The sequence below is a fragment of the Enoplosus armatus genome, chromosome 5 (genome assembly GCF_043641665.1).
Source record: "Enoplosus armatus isolate fEnoArm2 chromosome 5, fEnoArm2.hap1, whole genome shotgun sequence".
In the NCBI taxonomy this organism is placed as follows: domain Eukaryota; kingdom Metazoa; phylum Chordata; class Actinopteri; order Centrarchiformes; family Enoplosidae; genus Enoplosus; species Enoplosus armatus.
The window spans coordinates 18,172,945-18,191,787 of NC_092184.1; the positions used below are offsets into that span (position 1 = coordinate 18,172,945).

General features: G+C 42.1%; 1 protein-coding gene across 3 annotated transcripts in view; it reads left to right on the forward strand.

Moving 5' to 3' along the window:
• LOC139284934 (arf-GAP with Rho-GAP domain, ANK repeat and PH domain-containing protein 1) overlaps nt 1-3,090 on the forward strand; it is a 51,888-nt gene extending 48,798 nt beyond the window's left edge. For all 3 annotated transcript variants that reach the window (XM_070905310.1, XM_070905311.1, XM_070905312.1), the window contains one exon: nt 223-3,090. The gene's annotated coding sequence lies outside the window, so the exon portion shown is untranslated. The remainder of the gene's footprint in view (nt 1-222) is intronic.
• The last annotated feature ends 15,753 nt before the right edge of the window (nt 3,091-18,843 follow it).

The window sequence follows — 18,843 nt, forward strand, 5'->3', positions numbered from 1 at the left end:
TGGTTGCCATGGCTCCGAGACATTCGTAGTCTGGATGAAAATTTGAAGCTTGACCTCACAGGGGACTTTTGAAAATGCTGTCAAACTGGTTTTGGGTTCAGGGATAAAATCTACATTTTAGTAGTTTCAGTCTGCTGTAATGGATAAATAAATATATATTCACATGTTCTTGAAGTTTAGGATGTGACTACACTGATTTCAATGCCCTCTGTTCTTTTAAAGGGCGGCCTCCGATGACCTCTGAACATTCCAGTGACATCATCATTCCGCGACTGTAAGGACCAGAATGACGGACACTCGTACTGTATGTGGATTATGGCCTCACACTGCCATCTGCTCCTTTTTGAATATGAACTGGACCAAAACGTAAACAGACCACAGGATCACATGTAAAATATAACCTCCACTGCACAAATGAATTTGACTTGACTTGATGTACAGAAGAAGCAGCCGGGACGGTTGGATGGACCAATCAAGATTTCCTAACTCGCTTCCGACTCGACGTGCGGCAAGTCTGCGGCCAACGTTCCTCTGTTTCCATTGGTCGGTGGCATGTGTCTCAATCACTGCATTGCATTATGGGACAGAGGCATGAAAGACATGCTGAGAGGAACCTTTGATGTATTTGTTTTCAGAAAATACTTATTCGGTCAGGTTATTCTAGGCAATAGCATTGAGTGCTTAGCATTTTTTTAATGAAAATTTAAGTTTATCGACTTGCAGTTGTAGAGGAATCTGATTTAGGATTTTGTGATGTTTTTAGCACTCTTTCTGTACTATTGCTCAAAGAAGTGTTGAGATAATCCTGCCGTTCAAAATTGCAATTGTAAGATAACCTTTTGTCATAGGAGATGGTGACCTGATTTGGTCCAGAGTTTGTTCCACAGGGACCAGGACCGGGACTGAGAGAAAAGCAGAGATATGACAGGTGATGGAGCTGTGTCTGTTACCCTGCAGGACACAGTGCTGTGCAAAACCTCGCTCAGAGTTGCATATCTGTGCTTGTGTCCATTCGACTGCATATGTGCACCAGTATGTGTGAATATGTGTACGTGTGTTTGTGAGTGGACAAGTGTTATCTCGTATGTAATTGTGTCTTTTGGGGAGTGAAGGAAGGAGAGGCATGTGCTGAAAAAAACATTACGATTTAAAAGAAGAAAGTCGCAGTTAAGGGCAAGATGGCCGTCGTCAGAAATTGTTACAATATGTGATAAAATAAGAGTCCTTGATTTACCATTATCCCTTATTCTGAGTCCAATAAACTCAGTGCACCTTAATTAGGTCACATTTCAAGCCATATTCACGTATTCAAAACAATGTTTTTGCCCCAGCCTGATCAGTAGTCTTGTCTGTCCCCCTCAGCTCTCTTTGCTTCCTGTCCTCACACAGTCCTCAGCGCTGCCTCCACTCTGTAGGTCATTTTCTAAAGTCTGCGATGCTTAGAGGCAGTACACAATACATGGACAGTTTTGTCATTAACCAGCAGTATTTATGAAGTTTTATATTATGAATTAGCCACATTGGAATAAACATCTTTATGTGTTTGTTATGCACAACATAGAATCTTTGCAACAGTGTATTGTGATATAAAAACAGGGCACAGAAGTTCCTGTCTGTAAGCTTAAAGAAACAAATTAAAGTGCGTTATAATCATTCCATCGTCCTTTCTACTTGGGTCCACACTTGTATATACCTAGTGAAAAAGGAGAGCCATGAAACAATCTATATTAACTGTATTAACCTGTCAGCAGTTGTCTTACCAGCTGTATTGAACTGCCCATCTTCACCACCTTTCTTATTTATTTGGACAGCAGAGGACGCTAGCTGCTGTGCTGTAGAGTGTTTTTGCTCCACCTCTGCTGGTAGAGATTATGATGTTGAGCTAAATGTTAGTTTTAAACACCTTCAAGCACAGTTTGTGTGAAAAGTGTGTATATGCAGTGTGTGTGTGTGTGTGTGTGTGTGTGTGTGTGTGTGTTATTAGCTGCCCTCCAGCCCAGACCTCAGCAGGAGTCCAGAGAAGACTCTGTGTAGTCATGTTTTTACACTCCTTGTAGACAGTCTTCATTCCCTCCATGTACTTTTTGCCATGTTTCATTGTTTTCAACATTGAGTCACAGTGGATGCACCATAACTACATTTTTGACACCGATCCGTCAGAAAACGCGAAAGTGGATATTTACAAATTGATCAAAATCTGGTCCAAATATTTAATAAAAAATATTGTTTGCATAAGTATTCAGTCCTGTCCAGTCCTGTCCTGTCAAGTTGCATGGGAACGGTGAGCAAACAGTCAACCACAAGTCCCACCACGAACTTTGGATTGAATTAAGGTTTGGACTGTGGGACCTATTTTTATTTGACCTTCCACCTTCACAAATCTGCAAGGCAGCTGTGGTTCCTCCACAGGCTTCATTCTGGAGGTGGTGATGTGTGATATCAAGCTTACAACGATTGTAGCGTTAACTATGATGGTCAAAAACCTCAACTCATCAGACAGCATGATCTTACTCCACTATGTTTCACAGTCTCCCACATGCCTTCTGGCAAACATTTTATTAGTCCAGAGCCATGAAGCAGCGGCTGGTGAAGCACCAGTGCAGCAGCAGTCTCCCATCATGTCCACAGACCTCTTGGTGGCCTCTTTCTAAGTGCTCAGTTTTCCAATCAAATTTCAAGTTTTCCATCTTTCCTGTGAATGGTTCTTTTCAGCTAACTCACAGATTTATCTTCATAGTTTATGGAGAAAACTGAAGCTTTTGTATTTAACCAAGTTACGACTTTTTATGTGACTTCTGAAAACACTTGGCTGCAGCCATGATGGGTGAATACTTATGCAATTCATTGTTTTGTTTTTTATATCTGTATGATACATTTGAAGACGTTTGTAGGGATCTCTGTCAAAACGTCCTTAGTGGGTTCAACACAATGATTCAGTTTTGTAAAACAATAAAGTATAAAAGTCCAACCCGGGAGGTGAATACGTTTTATAAGCAGTGTATATTCTCTCTCCCTGTCTGTTTTCTTCTTCTGTAACTCTCCATTTTACTGATTTTGCATCTGTGAAACTCTAATAAACACATTCAGCTACTTGTGTGTTCCTTTGTTGTGTCTTTGGGAACATGCATATAATTATACTGCATCATCACATAGTTTCTTTTACTCTCAACAAAAAAAGTGTTTTTCCAAAAGGTTGATGCCCCCCAGTTCTGCTCTGCCCTCATGGTAATCCACTTGTTTTTCTTCAGCCCTTTTATGAAATTAATGTACAAACACACACACAGGCAAACTCTAATCTGCCCTGCAGGGAAACTGTGAAAAGACAAGCTGGGCTACAAACACGTACACATCATATTACACACGTACTTATAGAGTTAACACAAATATATGGGGACAGAAACTTTTGCGACGCCTGCAGGTTTCATGACAATGTCATGCTACAGCCATAAAATGGAAGCCTATAGATGTGCTTCGAGGAAAAATGTCAGGAGTGTGTGTGTGTGTGTGTGTGTGTGTGTGTGTGTGTGTGTGTGTGTGTGTGTGTGTGTGTGTGTGTGTGTGTGTGGGTGGGTGGGGTGCAGTGATCATAGGGAGAGCCCTAAGGAGGTTTCCCGTGTGTGTGTGTGTGAGTCACGGTGGTCCACCAGCTCTCCGTTCATTCTTCTAAGCAGAGCTGACACATCAGGGTCACTCTGTACCTCGAGACACACACCGGAGAGCCCCGCAAGGGACTCGCACACAGGAGGCCTTCACTATGTCGTTCACACGCACACATGCACAGGAGACCCACCGGGGTAGAACAAACAGACAGGAGGATGCTTAGAAATACACACACACACACACACACCATAATGGCCTTTACTACATAGGTCATAGCAGCAGTTGCATAAAGCAGAGGGATGGAGACAGATGAATGCGGTTCAGAGAAAGGGCACGAATGGAAGACGGAGATAAAGTCCAAACTGAGGAAATGAGCTTCAGGGGCGGACCTACAGGGTGGCAGGGCGTGCCAGCTGCCAGAACCTGCCAGCCCACCTGCCAGCTCCCGAAAATAAAATGTAAATTTTCAGTGAGCACAGTGTGCCACAACCCATGAAGCAGACCAACAATAGGAGGGACAATTGCAGCCACCAGCCTCCTGCAGAAATCTGGACGTCCACCTGTGTGAGCCAATTTCCTTCATTTCCACTCAGAGCATACGGCAGCGAGAACAGCGAGAGGGAGTAACACTTAAATTGGCTTTCACTGCATGCTGCACACGTGGAAGCTTGTTTAATGTGAAGTTCAGCCTGAACCAAGCCAGCAATGAAAAGAGTGTGTGGGTTTGAATGCATAATGACAGACTGTGGTCATTGTTTTCTCACAGATCAGCGGTCGAATGTAACGAAGTACATTTACTGAAGTACTGTACTTAAGTATAAATTTGAGGTACTTGTACTTTACTTGAGCATGTCTATTCTATGTACCCTTATACTTCTACTCCCCTACATTTGTCTGACGGCTTTAGTTACTAGTTATTTTTCAGATTACAATCTTTCATACCCTTCGTGTCCAGTGAAAACCATGTATCTCCAAATGTGTTGATAAACTGAAAGTGTTCCTTCAGTTGAGAAAATTCTCCTACTTCTTAAGGTATATAAATGATTTAGAATCCCCCTTTGTATTAGCTAGTCAACAATGTTTTTCTGTGCTCATGAAAAGTTGAACATCGACGCCGCAAAACACATGATGATCTTACAGAAAATGATGCATTTCTGTAGGACTACCCAACTATATATAGTAGTTAAAATTAGCTCCACCTTAAACATCTGCAGCAGTCAAAAGCAACATGCACATTAATGCAGCAGGAATGTTGATCCAGAAACATCATATTTAATATTCAATTCAATTCAATTCAATTTTATTTATATAGCGCCAAATCACAACAAAAGTCATCTCATGACACTTTACAAATAGAGCAGGTCAAGACCGACTCTTTATGATGTTATTACAGAGACCCAACAGTTCCCACCATGAGCAAGCACAATAGTAAAACACTGACAGTGTTACTTACTCGTAGCGTATTTTCACAGTGTGGTATTGCTACTTTCACAGTAAGTACAGGATCTGAGTACTGTGGTGTGTAAGTAGTAGTGCACAATAGAGCCTCAAATCCCAAAGTTTTCTCTCAGGACTATGGCAATGGACTTATGACTCAGACTGACTGCCATCACCCATACAGCCCATATCACACTTTGCAAGAGTTAAGTAGGAAATGATTTATTTGTAGAATGATATAAGAAACAGAAAACCCTGTACAATATTTTATAATGATACATTTAATATTTATAGTAAAACGATTAAATAACTGTGCAATGTTATAATTGTTATTTACACAAAGTCAGATCAGATCTTATGGCTGTAGTTTGTGATGTTGTGAGGTTGACAAAATATGAAAAACGCTTTTTTATATAAAATAGTCCACTACAGCACGGCCACATCAAAGCACATTCTCAAAATATATCTGAGTCAACGGAGAAAACACCTAATGCAGGACTATCAACAAAGACTGAACATTAATGAGAAAGGTAACTAGTATTTATTGCTGTTCCATTTGCACTGTAATGTACTGTAAAGGCGTATTATCTCATTCCACTGTCTCTATACTAATCACAAGTCTTTGTGTAAGATTTGAGTTCACACTGGACAGTTGTCAGGCAACGAGGAAACCAGACTTTGAGTTTTTTAATTCAATTTATTTAACAATGCAAGAACATAATAAACCGAGAAGTTGAAAAGAGGTCAATATAACAACAACTAAACAAGGCGTTAACTGAACAAACTGACCTGCCACCCACTATGTCACCGGAGGAAACATATATATATAGTGACTTGGCCAAACCAAATAACGCACAAGGGGTAAACAAGATGGACACCAACCACAACTAAATACTAAGCAAAACTAACTGAACCCAAATCCCCCAGTGACATGGCAGCACATGGTTTGGCCCGATGAGCTGGCTCCAGGAGTCTTTTTTTTTGTCAGTTTTTGCATCATGATGTGAAACACTCCGGGCATGCACCATTAACGTTGGTTTGTAGTCCGCCAGGAAAATCAAAAAAGAAGAAGAAGAAGGAGAAGAAGAGGGGCTACGCCTTTTGCTCAACAAGGAAGAGGCTTTCACCAACAACCACGGTACCTTAACATGACAGATTCCAAATCAAACAAACTGTGATGCTAATTGTTGTTGACTGCAAATGAAATTAACATGTGTAGGTATCAAACCTACTGAGGTGAGTGTGCACTGGGATCATATTACAATGTGTGGCTGTGGCCGTCACAACAGCACGGCAGCAAATGCAGCACAGACATACTTAACTTTAGTGTTTTTTCTTCTTCATCCCTCGCTCACTATAAACTGTAATCCAGGGGGAGATGTGAGGCGTTTGGGGATTGAGTGCTGCTGTTGGCCACCAATGTTGCGTTAATAATCAGGGAGCGAATCTTTGTCTGATGCAACGGCGCCTGTGAATTTGCCACAAAACTTGCTTATGTGAATTTGGGTTAATTTATCTCAAGACATGTTTGGAAATAGCCCGTGCAGTTCAACAAGTATTGATTTGAATTGCAAATCGGCTCTATTTTACCACACGCCGCTTTAAAAGGGAATGAGCTGGCAGAAATCTCTGGTTCTGCAGATAATTTTTATCTGACAAACAGACTGATGCATTTACTCGCCCTACACCAACAGTAATTCATTTCAGCTTAGTATTTACATACATAGTCAAATGTATGTCATTTACTCTGTTAATTCTTATGTTAAGTGTTGTCTCGTCTTGGATCTTTTCTTCCTCTCTGCGTCAGGGCTGCGTAAATGATATTAGATTTGATTTCCATCTTGAAAGTACCATCCAGTGCTCTTTAAAAGCAAACAATCCCCTGACCTGCTCTACAACAGCAATGGTTTGATTGTCCACAACGCTCATTAATCATGTGCCGTACTCCAGCTATCGGTGGCACGCTGTAGATTGTAACCTACAAATCATATTTAACTGCCATACCTCGTGTCCTTCATTGCACCTTCTACATTCACCTGCAGTGTTTAGCTGCATGAGGCATCAGTCCAGAGCTGGATAATTACTCTGCACCCTGCCAGAACCTGCCACCCCCCCCGTGAAACTTTCTAATCCACCACTGATGAGCTTCAGACAAACTTTTGCAGATATAATCGATTGGATCTGTTTGTTCAGTTCGCATTCATTACACGTTTCCTCTTTTCTGGTCCCAGACAAAATCATTTCAACCGCAGAAACCCTCATCCTCTGCTTTGTTGTCAAGGAAACCAGCCAAGAAAGAACCGATCACATGAAAGGTGTTGATCCTTGCAGCATTTTGACTATAAAAAGCATTACTGTCAGAGGTCATACTGTATTTTATTTAATGTTATACTTCAGATCCGTAGGCTGTGCTCGTGGTATCGCGCTGCATCAGGAGGTTCACGCATCTTTAATGCAGCGTTTTCTTTCTAGTCTCCGCTGTCATTGATTTAAGCAGCTGTCAGTCAGATTAAAGGGGCGTGTAGGCCTACAGGTGAGAGGGGAAGCACATCAACTTGCCTTTTATTCTTCGTAATGTACCGTCAAGAACTTGTCACTTAGATTAAGATAATGAGACACGAGAGCTTAAAAAGAGAGAGCTGCACTGTCATGTACTCACAACTTATTTTGGTGGCTCATGCAGAGAAAAACGTGACCCTGCAGTTCAATCACAGGTGAAATCTCCTCTAAAGGCTTTAATATAGCAAAATATATTTAGTTGATGGGTGATACAGTGTGCTTGTTACTGACTACTGTTTAAGACATGTTTACCTCTTCTCTGTGCTATTTGTCTATCGTTTGAATTGTGGTTTACATTGCCTGAACATAATTTTTTTAAACCTCAGTTAAAGGAGATTTTAAACAGGAGGTCGGGAGCCACTTTTGTATCGCCATCACTGTCAGTACATAAGAGAACGTCTCAACGAGATGGTGAAGAGATGACGGCAGCTGGAGAGATGAGAGAGAAGGGAGTTTGTCCCAAGAGACTGTGTAGCTAGTGAGCAAAATACGGATGCAAAATCATGTTTACATAAGGCCTTAATTAATGAATGCAGTAGATCGTTCATCAGCTCCTTCAGGTCAGCAGCCAGATGCAAAATATTGATTTGATTTTAACGTGTTTACCTATCAAACATACAGTACAGCAGGCCTGCAGCCAATATAATATAATAATAGACTATACTGTTAGAGATGAGACTCATACTTAATGCCATCACAAAGAAACTGAAATGGCAAATGATGTTGATTTAGTACTTGTAAGCTACTCTCATTTTGAATTAAATGATGGAAAATTAGTTGCTAGTTTCCTTTGTGCTGTATTGACTTCTCACAGCAGAGCTTTAGCGCACCAACAGACCATCTTAGCATTCACATCTGAAGGGGTGTCATAAAACCTACACCGCAACACACTTATAGTGTTAAAAAAGATTGTTGCTCCCAACGCTGGCTGAGATAACAACAGATGAACTGTAGGAATAAACAGATAGAACTGAGATGAGAGGAGAAAATCTGTATTCAGAGTCTGTAAAACTGCATTTGTTTTAGTTTTTCCTTCACACACTGCGACTGATGTTGATTGTCTTGCAGGAGAATCTAAAAAAACAAAAACAAAAAGACAATATTTCCAGTAATTTTCAGGTTTTTGAGCAGCAACACTGAACCCCCTGTACACAATAAACACACACACTGCCTGGTTTGGCCTGCTCTCTAACCTCCAAGGGAAAATGACATAACATACACAACATAGAGCTCCTCGGAGGGCGATGAAATGTTAAAGAAACATGAAAAGAAGCACACAGCGATAAGCCCTGTAGTGATATATATTATGTAGCTGTGTTATTTCCTCACTCTGACACCAAAATAAAGTAAATATATGCTATTCTCCTCATGCCACTCTATACCCTCAGTTGTCGTTAGTAGCTCCTAGGTGTTTGTGTGTGTGTGTGTAGTCCTTGTTATCCCTGAAGCCCCTCCTGCGGGCAGCAGGATGCAAATGAAAATGGAGTTGGAGTGAACTTATGCGAAGAGGGTTCGATGGTCGACTGCGCCACGTGGAGCATCTCTCAGCTGGATACAGTCCATCTGAACAGTTTCCTTTTATACATTTCATTAACACCTTGTCTTCAGTCACCTCCAGCTGACTGGAAAACACACACACACACAATCTTCTCTCCCACTCTTTCTCTGCCTTTGTGCCACACACAAACTGACTTTTGTGTCACACACACACACACACACACGTGCTTCCTGAGTCCTGCAGCACTTCTTCGGTTCTGCGAAAGCCGTCGTGCTTCGCTGCGTCTGATTACCACCCTCCAGCCTCTCCCTTCAAGTTTATCACCAATTACTGGTCCTCAGAAAAAAAAAAAAAAGAAGGAAGGGAAAAGGCCCCTCTCCTCATCCCCATGGCAACCTCTCTCCTCTTCTCCTTTTCTGCACAATCAATCAGACAACGTCTGGCTGTCCTGCCCCAGCCCGGCTGAAGAGGAGAGGTGCAGGAACCAAATATCACTTACAGAGGTTTGGTGCGCAGGCTATTTTTGGTCATTTTCACCCACAGTGTCTCTGCATGTCCTCCAACTTTTCCTGTGTTTGCTTTCTTTCTGCGACAAAAAGTATTTTAGACAGCCAAAAACAAACAATGAAACAAACTTTTGCTAACAAAATGTAGATGTCCTTGTCTCTTATGAATAAGACATGAATATTCAGCGATACTTCACTTCCTGACGATGCATTAAATAATAACATTTCAAGAGATTTAACTTTTTGGAAAATACTCTTATTTACAGAGTTAGATGTTTGTACAGTCCATTTGAAGCTACAGGCAGCAGCCTGTTAGCTTAACATAGCAAAAACACTTGAAATGAGGGAAGAGCTAGACTGGCTCTGTCCAAAGTTAACAAAACCCACCTACCAGCACTTCTGAAGCTCATGTTAATCTCTTTAGCTGTTATCTTCATCTAACTCCCTGCAGGAAATCAAATAAGTGTATTTTCCAACATGTTTAACTATTCCTTTAGGCTTATCCTACTGTTGTACTCAATTACTAGCAGATCTGGTTGAGTGATGGCAAGTGGTATAAAATATAAATGCCTTCTGTCTCTTTCCTCCATATGCTCGTCTCATATCTGCCTCTGTCTTCCTCTCTAGCTGTCTTTTAGGATCTCAGTTTTTTTTTCACTCTTTTCCTTCTTCCCTCCCACCCCCGTCGTCTTTCTTTGACTTTATCTTTCAGTCTGCCCATTGCTCACCAGCAGCAGACACAGAGAAATTGGAGAACATTTCGTGTCTGACACCCAGCTTATCTCACAGATACAATCACCATGGAGGGACTCAGGAGGAGGTGGCGGCACAGGCGGCGGCAGTGGTGGTGGGGAAGGAGGAGGACTGGAGGGAGGAAGAGAATAAATAACAGAAGGGGGAAAAGACAAGGTGTAGAGGTATAAATGGGATAAGAGATGGAGCAGGAGGGAGAGGAGGATGAGGAAGATTGAAAAGATGGATAGATAGATGAAAACCTGAACAAGGAAAATAAGACTTTGTCATTTCATAATCACCACTGTTATTTGTCGAAAGCTGCTAAACCCTAACAATCAGGAAATCAATGGAGGAGGAGAAGGAGCAGAGGAAGAGGAAGGGAGTGGTGCAAAGGACGGCAGGAGGAGGAGGATGGGAGGGCCTGGGAGACAAGTGCTAATAGTAGATTAGTCACTGTAAAGATGCTGTTGGCTAGTGCACAACAAGTCAGTGTGTGTGTGTGTGTGTGTGTGTGAATTTATGAGGGAGGGTGAAACAGGATGTGCACAAGATGACAGAGTGAGGAATTTGCCCCTTAATCACTGTACAGTTTAATTAAACCTGATTGACTTGATGAGTGCACACACACACACACACACACACACACACACACACACACACACACACAGACACAGAGCACCGCAGGGCAGATGATGTCACTGTATTATATTGTAAAGGCAGCTGTAGCAGTAGTGGCGTCATCTGTATGCCGGCAAACACATTTCTCTTCTGACACAGTGGCATAAATAAAACTTATCTCTTGTTGTCTCCCTCTTATTGTTTCTCTTCCCTGCACTCCAGGACACGACTGTCATTACAAACTCATGTTGTGCTAACAAGCCGTGTTCAAACTCTCAGAGCTTTATTTCAAAATCCAGTCACTGACTCACTGTTGTCCAACATACTAACCATGTCAGGCTGAACTTTGGGAGAAATGTGTATAAAAGGATGCGTGAAGTATCAATGGTGCAGCCATAGAAAACATCTGATTTGAACCCTCACTAAAACACATACAATTCACATATAAGCCAATGTGGTTTTGGGACTGTTCACATTTGGTAACATCAATGACCCATACCATCACTGAAAACCTGTATCTGTATCTCCAAAATGTCAACTTTTACTGAGCTGAGAAAAAACAGCCCAATTTAGCTTAAGAAATTGGAGGATTTTCTCAACTCATAAAGGAACACTTAATCCTTTTTGTCAGTCTGAACATTTTAAATTGCCAAAATTAGAAATTGGACCGACTGGACCAACTATTTGCTCTTTTGTCAGGGACAAAAAAATGACATTTCACATTTAACATTGAATTTTTTTTTTTACCTCATGTGCTGTTTGGTAGGGGAGGAGTTAATATGAGTAAAACACCTTGATTAACAGCTGTGTTGTATAACTCAAGAGATAATGATGATAAATGATAAGTGTATCTTGTAATAAACAGGTACAGGAAAGCTCGCTTGGTCACATCAAAACAGCTTGACTTGTCCTCGCCCGTAGGTCACAAATGTAGTGATAACTGAATACAACTAAATTCAATATTTGCAAATTTCTTCACTTTCTGGTTTAAAAATGCCTCTCAAAGATTGTGAAGCAAGCTGTAGCCTTATCTGTCTGCATCTTTCTTAATGTGTGTGTTCAAGCACACCTGTGTGGATTGTATTATTTTTTACCAGTGATAACACTGTAATAGTGGGTGCTGAAAAATAAGACATAGAGATGGACACTGCACTGACAGGGGAGGCCTTCATGCATCATATGTCTACATTTAGGATCCGCCCTCTGAGCACAAAGCAGCATGGGTGCTGTTCAGGGAACAAGAGAGAAAATAGAGAGACTGTGCAGATGATGTAGCCACAGGGCCTTCTCGTGTGTGTGTGTGTGTGTGTGTGTGTGTGTGTGTGTGTGTGTGTGTGTAGTCCTGGGTTATGCTCTCTGAGTTACATAAGCTGTTTGGGAAAAGGGCTAAACTCTCCACACAGTAAAGTCGGGGGGGTTGGTATCAAAAATACAATTTATAGGGGCTGAAAATAACACAGATTGTATCCTAAATTACACAGAGACACACACACAGACAAGCTACAGTAATCCCACAGTCTGTCCCCACTATGATTCTCCAAACTTCTCTGCCAGTTTTCTTAATGTGCGCAGAACTTTTGACATTGTAGCATAATCCTCTTTTCTCTCCTCATTTCTCTCTCTTCTGCAAAATCACCACCCTCATCCCTCTCTCTTCCAACTTCATTATTAGTGCATGCGCATAGGGTACAGTGCTGTACGTTACTGTTACTGTGTGACGCACCAGGCTGCCACTAAGCCGTAGAAACATATCAGCTTTTTCCAACAAATGCCACCATCAGTGTCTGTGTTGTGTGCTCATGCATGTCGCTTTGCACTTAAGGGATAATCCCCACGTTTATTACTTGATACAGATGATACATGGGATTAAGAAAAGTGTAAAATACAGAAGAGACTAAGATGCTGTAATGGTTGTTTTTTTGAATATTTACCCAAATGTAAACAAAGCAAGGTTTAGTGGTGGATTTAGGCCTTGTTAACAGAAATTGGTTCTTAAGAGAGCGAATGTGAGTTAAAGTAGCTGCTGCACAGTTTAACATTTTGGGAAATACAGTTCTTTACTGTCTTTCTGAGAGTTAACTGAGAAGATTGATGCCACTTTGAGCATGCATCTGGAGCCAGGAGGCGATTAGCTTAGCTTAGCATAAAGACTGGAAACAGGGGTAAACAGCTAGTCTGGCTCTGTCCAAAGTTCAAAAGTCTGCCTTTAAAGCTCACTAATTAACACATTACATCACATCTCATTTGTTGAATTTGTAAGCAGTAATTTAATAAAGACAATTTGTAGTTTTATGGGGAGCAATGTAGTGAAACTTTTTCTTGACAAACAACTTTGTCCATCTGCTCAGCACTTCTGTGCAGTGTTTCCCCTGGCTGCCTGGTACCCTCACTGTGATGACAAGACTCCAGGAACACAAGAGTGTTATTGATCCTCTCATGTAAGAAAGCAAATTAGTTTCTCAAAATGTCTATTCTTTGAAAGTTTGCCTGTAGGAATAACAGGTTTGCCTCAATGTCTTTGTATGCTGCAAAGAGGAAAACACTCACTGTGATGCGATGGTATGCATCAAATAGTAGTTTGTAAAACGCAGAGAGCAGTAAGGTCTCCCAGTATGACTTTCGAGTTGAAGAGCTGCTATTGTTGGATTTCTGTTTTATCCACTAATTGAGTAAAACATGCTAGAAAACGAAGATGGCTCTTTGTACCAGGGAAGACTGAGCCAAAGCTCAAAGAATGACTTTGTTTCATCAGAAAGAGTCGCACTGACTGTTCTGGACATGCAGGTGAAACTTGCTGGACTGTCAATAGATGAGCTGGATCAGGTTTTTGGGGAGCTGCCTGACTGGCCCAGCCGGCCCAAACATATTGAGGGTTTCTGCGAACACCTAGAGGACTCTGTCCAGAACGAGTTCATCTTTCATCCCCCAGCAAACTTAATGACATTAAGCCTGTATGGACTCTGTTCAAAACCTCTATCATGGAAGCAGCTGCTCCACTTTGTGGCCAGAGGGCAGTTGGCGCCCGTCATGGTGGCCGCCAAAGAGCTAAAGGAGGTGCTGACTGAGGACAGAGACTTTCCAAGCTCGGTCGACGTGGACTCAGCAGAGAAGAACCAGCAGGCCAGGAAGGCTGCAGCTGAAGTACCTGCAGAGCAGAAACCATAAACCACGCAGCGGGCGATCACAGAGGCAATGGATGACGACTTCTGGACAGTTACATACCAGTGAGCATAAGCAATATGGATGGTAGCTGCAGCTTGAGTTCGTCACTTTATTATCTAATAACATTATTCAAAAATGTTGTTTTTGCACATTTTCTTTTTCACTACAACCAGGGCGATGTAAATGTATTGTAGGTATTGTAAATGAGAAAACATTTAATGTGAACCGTTGCAATCAAGATATATGAAGGACTATGTAGATACATGTAGAATCCAGGAGTGTGGGACACAATCAAACTTGATGCTCACATGTTGCTTGGATCGCCATAACAACATGAGTAGGGGTTACAATCAAGCATGATCACTAATTTTGCTCGAGTATTGACATGTTGATTGACATGGAGATACACCAATCGGTCCCTGCTCATTAAGCCTTATTTAAACAGTGAATGGAGAGCAGGTGTGTTGCTGGGACCGTAAGGGTTCAACTGGGAATCATCAATCAAAACCATCAATTTTGGTGGGCGTGATGGCAACAGGGGTGAATATAATTAGCACTGTTACTTGTTTACATGATCTAATCACATTCATTTAGCTTCATGACAATCATTAACAAAAAATGAATGAAGGGTTGTCAAATACTGTTGTCAAGAGAATCATCAAAAACAATTAGTGGAAAAGAGGTTCAAACCCCCAAAGCCTCCAAAACATCGACATACGTGTGTGTGTGTGTGTGTATGTGTGTGTGTGTGTGTGTGTGGAGAGGGGGCGTGTTCGTATCAGGCACTCTTTTTGAAGTGTATTAATGGAAAGATAAGCACAACTGTCTCATATGATTTCCTTTAATTCATGCTGCTAAGTCAGCCAGCAGCCATCTGGCTCCCCCTGAAACACACACACACACACACACACACACACACACACACGCACACACACACACACACACACACACACACACGCACACACCCTAACCCCACAAACAAACTCAGTGGGAATGACAATCTGAGGGCATGCAGTCTGAGAGAGGATATTATGACAGGCCATACTGACCATAACTCCCAGCTGATGGAGCATTCAGGCAGTTCATATTCTGTCTCACTTACACACAAACACACTCTTACACACCCCTGACCAAGTGATGAGAGCTGGGAGAACTAAGTAATTTATCAACTCTCAGTTTTTTTTGTCCGTCTTCTAGGCATTTGTAAAACCATCCGAGGCTCTCGGATGACTCTCAGGGGCTGTAAGTCCACTAAACCTGCTCAGTCCATTGAAGACGCTGTAGAGGCACAATTAAATAAAAGAGCAAGACTGTGTTCTCCTGGTGATAGCTGGGCTGTTGTGTCCCCCCCCCCAAGCACAATATGTGGTGCAGCGCCTCTGGCTGAGCCCCAAAAAATAAAAAGATGTTCAAGCTGTTCATGTGACACAAGCGGAGGGAATAAAAGGATGAACCCTTGTGCTGTGAAAATTATGAGAAACTGTGGCAGCGACGCGCTCAGCACATGACTAACTGTGGTCAGCTGGCTGTGTGCTGACATAAAACTCAAACACTGTAGGTTTTGTTGAATAGTGTTGTCGATCTTTCCAAAACATGGCCTCAGAAAAGTTTCCATTTCAAATGAAGTACTGTATAACCTTGCATCGTTTTATGCTGCCTAATGCCTCCCGCTCCAACACAAACCAGTCAGTCAACAGTTTACATTTTAGGGACTCTTTAATCCAGAGTGACTAATGGTCCTCACCAGGTAGGAGCCTCAGCGTCTCACTATTTAATGGATCTGTGACCTTACTGCTGTATGTGACTCGAATCCTCCCTGCCAAAGATATTATATGACAATGACTATAATCACATAGATGATTGCAGCTGTGTAGCATAGAGTGTGGGGTTTACTTCAGATTCAGTGAGAGTTGTTTGAAATAACAATGTGACACTGAGAACATGCAGCTCATTTCTACAAAAACCAACCATTCAGCAGTTACACTCTGTAGTCCCAGTGACCTGCTTTGTGCTTAAATTTAGCACAGTTTACAAATTCTGAGGCTTGATTTGCAGTGAAACTTTTTAAGCCCTTTCTGGTACCCTGATAAGTTATGCATCAAAAGCGGCCTGGCTGTTGAAATTATTAAAATATGCGCACAGAGAACGGCTCACAGAAAGGAGTTGTATAATGGCATCACATTTCTCAGTGTTTTTTTTTCTTCTGTATCTGCTGACATAATGTAATTAACTCGATGTTCTCCAGCGTAGTTAGACGGGGCAGAGTAATGTCAGCACAGTTAAAGATCATCGTGAGATATGCTGGAATACTGTATGCACATGCAGTACATACAGTAAACATGTGCAGACGTTATGTGACTTAAAGTGCAAACATATTTCAACCATAAGGTAACTGTGTTTTTGGCCCTGAGCTGGCTGGCCCTGAACTGGAGCAAGGTAATCCAAATGTGGAGGATGAACACTTTAAGAAGGGGTTTAATTAGTTTTGGGAAAACTCAGCCCTGGGCTGAGGATAACACTGGGCTACAACTCGCTGAGTTAAAACTGGAGAAGATCAAGTAAAGATGGCAGTGCCCATAGGGTTTCCAGCTAATGCTGTGATTGGATGGCTGTGAGAAGAGGCTTATGTTTGGTGGGAATGGCGGGATGGAGGAACGGAGGAAGGAAGAAGAGAGAGGAAGGAAGTAAAGGAGGAAGGAGAGGGAAAGAAGAAGCAGGGATTGTGGGCTACAGGAAGGTATTAAAGCAAGCGCAGCAGGGATGGAGGGGAAGAGGGAGGGGAGCACAGACAGAGAAAGGAGGGGATTAAGATAAGGAGGGATAGATAGGAGGAATGAGAAATGTCTGAAAAGCATGTGAGCTCAGCAGGAACTCATTTTCTTTGCTAGCAGTCGATTTACTTCCAACAATTTCTCACACCTAAACGTTAAGTCAGGTGGTTTGCCAGTGCCTCCGAAAACGACCCATATGACTGTTCCAGGAAGGCCTCACATGAATGGGAGTTCTTGTCTAGAGGTTTAGGCAACTGAAACTAATGGTTAAAGCAGCTATGATCAATATGTCCATGATAACAATGGATCACATGACTACTTGTATGTGACAGGGGTTGCTCTTAGTGATGAACCCACTGAAAATGATCATGGACTCTCTTCAACTCTACGGAGTATTTTAGTATCCGTCAGCTTATTAGTTTTTACGGCCCTCAACTTTACTGTTTTGATTCAGCCTCACTGCTCTCATGAGCGACTAGCTTGCGAACATAGTGGAGCATTTAGCAGCTAAAGAGCCCGATATCAAATCAATCCAAAAGAAATGCTAGTGTAGCTCAGTATCTGCTGGATGTGTTACTGTTAAAATGCTAAAATGTTTGCCATATCAAGACGCGATAATATGTCACTGTTCTGTTCTCAGGTTGTTTCCGCTGCCCCCTTAGAAATCAGTTCATGTAGGTTTAAGCTTGGGAAAAGGTTGCCTTTATGGCTAAAAGACTGGAGGAGACAGTTTCCAGTTTCAAACGCAGACCCTTTGTATTCCCAACCATCCACCCTGACCTACTCCATAATTCCATAACTCCATATACTCCCTGCACAGAATAGTAATGTCACACTTCTTGTGGCTTTGCTACTGAGAGACAACAGCCATTATTTGCATGGCCGCGAGATGTCACTTGTTGAAAATGTAAACAGATCATCTTATGCGTTTCTTCAAATGCCTGATGTGCTTGTGTCTATATTCCTGAACTGTTCCTCCTTACTCCACGTCTTTACAATCTCTTTTGTTGTCTCCACAAAGTGGACCACAGGAACTGCTGCTGCTTGTTATTTGTTGTTCGTTACCAACCTGACACCATGTGTGCAGAACAAGCGAGAGAAGAAGTGGCAGAGAAGGCGCAGGGTTATGCTGTTTGGACAAGGTAATGCAGCTTGCTCGGTAGGATTGTTTTTGTGCCAAAATCAAGCACCAACACCGGCAAGGAGATTGTGGGGGAGATGTCTGTGTGCGTTTGTTGGGAAAGGGAAGTGGACAGAGTTGAGCGAGGCAGAGTGATACAAGCAATAAACACACACAGAAAAAAAAAACATCCACAGCTTTGCCAGCCTTGCACTGTGTGCCCCACAGTGTGTGATATGAACCAACTGAGAGAACAGATAAATCTTTCCATGTGAAGGACAGGAAAGGACAGGAGATACACAGGCTACATTTCACCAACAGACTCTTAAATTTCCCCCTTTTTGTCTTTGACAGGTTATTTACAACCATATTGTCACTCCATATGTCTGCTGCAGGCACTGTAGCTCACAGCGATGTCTCAAAACATGTATCACAGCCTGTTGGAAGACAACATTATCCCTCATAGTATGGCTCAACCGAGAGCTATTTACCAATCAGGCCACGGGCACAGAAAGGACCATAAATAATTAAGTGTCCGTTCAGTCGGCACTTTCAAATTCCAGGAAGTATTAATGATTGGTAGATCTGGCTGCCTATAAATGTCAGTAAACACTCCACGTTGAGGACACAAGGTCTAATCAGGTTCTGATGTAATCAACTCAAGGAGCTGATATGGGAGCAACGCGCAGGGGAGCTCAATCAGCTGAAGCGTGACACGGTTTCTTTTCGCTGCACAGCTTTGTTGAATCACAACAAGAGGATTTTAGCTTCACGGTCACTAAACTTTCATATTGATGTCAGGGGAGTTGTCTTGTCTTGCTGTTCTCCTATCTGATC